Raw genomic sequence first — 1,544 nt, 5'->3', positions numbered from 1 at the left:
TATAGTGATCGGAGCGTCCGTCCGTCCTTCCGTCACACTTTGCATTTGGGTTTCGCGTTTAGGTTTAGAAAAATGCTGATAACTTCTATGTCCCTTCAGATAGCAACTTGATATTTGGCATGCATGTGTATCTCATGGAGCTGCACATTTTGAGTGCTGAAAGGTCAAGGTCATCATTCAAGGTCAAAGGTCAAAAAAACAAATTCAAAGCGGCGCAGTAGGGGGCATTGTGTTTCTGACAAAAACATCTCTTGTTTTTATACTACAACACATGGAGAGTGAAATGTGTTGCCAATGTGTGTTATATATCATCAGGGGTTTCAAATCAATGGTCTGTATTGTCAGTGCTGTCCCAGAGCTTGAATGGGAAATAAAAATGTAAAAAAAGGGATATTTTATATATAATTGCCTTGGGTATAAGAAGAAAAGAGAGTTAAAAAAAACGGACAAGTTAAGCCATGTGCTCCTGGAATATAAATCAGTCATTAAAATTGCTATTGTTGTTGGCGTCGCTCTGGAGAGCGGCGACTAGTATGCAATGCATTTTCTTTTCGCTTACGGGAGGAGAAGTTATTTTACGGATCAATGTATATATTTTTATTTTAAGAATATCTTGCATAGTGGTGATTTTTTGTGTAAATTAGTGTAAATAAGTACTGCATTTGTGCCTATTACATTTATTACAACATTTATTGCCAATAATGCAAAGCTTATTGTTTTAATTAATAACTGATCCACAACTGATCACAGTGGAAAGATCACAGGGACTGGGCAAATTCGCGAAACTTCTGGTTTTGTATAAAAACAAAACATAATCAAAATATATTTGTTTTGTGGTTTTTCTAATTTGCTTATTTAGTGGAGAATCAATGTAGTACAATATTTGATGACCTATCGCGCAAGCAAGTTTATTGGAAGGCGTAGTGGTACGAAAATGTACAATGTATTAGTTTATTAATAGACATATAATAACGATCGCTATACACAACTTCACCATATAGCAGTACATTAATGATGTCAGCCGGAATAGCTCAGTTGGGAGAGCGTTAGACTGAAGTTGTTTACGCAACAATCATCTAAAGGCCCCCGGTTCAAACCCGGGTTCCGGCACGAACGGAACAGTTCGGCGGCTGACATTTTTTTTTAGTCAGGTTAATAAATATAATAAAGCTTTATTTTATGTAAACATTTTATAATCCATTTTACTACAATTGGACAATTTTATTAAAATTAATGGATGCCGCGTGGTGACGTTAATTAAAATTTCTTACATCACTTAAATATCTTATAAAAAAATACACGTGTTTTTAATTTTAACAAATAAATGCAAACAAAACATCTATTATCCATGTTTTTTTATGGTTGTCTATCATAGGCCCTTAGTACTATCCCTACCACATATAGAGCGCGAAGCGCGACACGTATTATTGATTGTAACAATGAGTTGCGATAAAGGAAGCAGCCGCTTATCAAGGAGGAGCTGTGTCCCAGCAACCCATTTCCCTAGAGTCAAGCACTCCTCGGAGGTTTTTTGTAAGAACCAC

At 36.0% G+C, this 1,544-nt stretch overlaps 1 non-coding gene across 1 annotated transcript; it reads left to right on the top strand.

Annotated features, from left to right (window-relative positions):
* The first annotated feature begins 1,020 nt into the window (after positions 1-1,020).
* Trnaf-gaa (transfer RNA phenylalanine (anticodon GAA)) lies at positions 1,021-1,110 on the top strand. Its single transcript is given in 2 exon segments — positions 1,021-1,057; positions 1,075-1,110. It is a non-coding gene; the product is annotated as a tRNA-Phe (tRNA).
* The last annotated feature ends 434 nt before the right edge of the window (positions 1,111-1,544 follow it).

Source organism: Dreissena polymorpha, chromosome 2 (assembly GCF_020536995.1).
Source record: "Dreissena polymorpha isolate Duluth1 chromosome 2, UMN_Dpol_1.0, whole genome shotgun sequence".
In the NCBI taxonomy this organism is placed as follows: domain Eukaryota; kingdom Metazoa; phylum Mollusca; class Bivalvia; order Myida; family Dreissenidae; genus Dreissena; species Dreissena polymorpha.
This window is presented reverse-complemented; position numbering and strand designations above follow the sequence as displayed.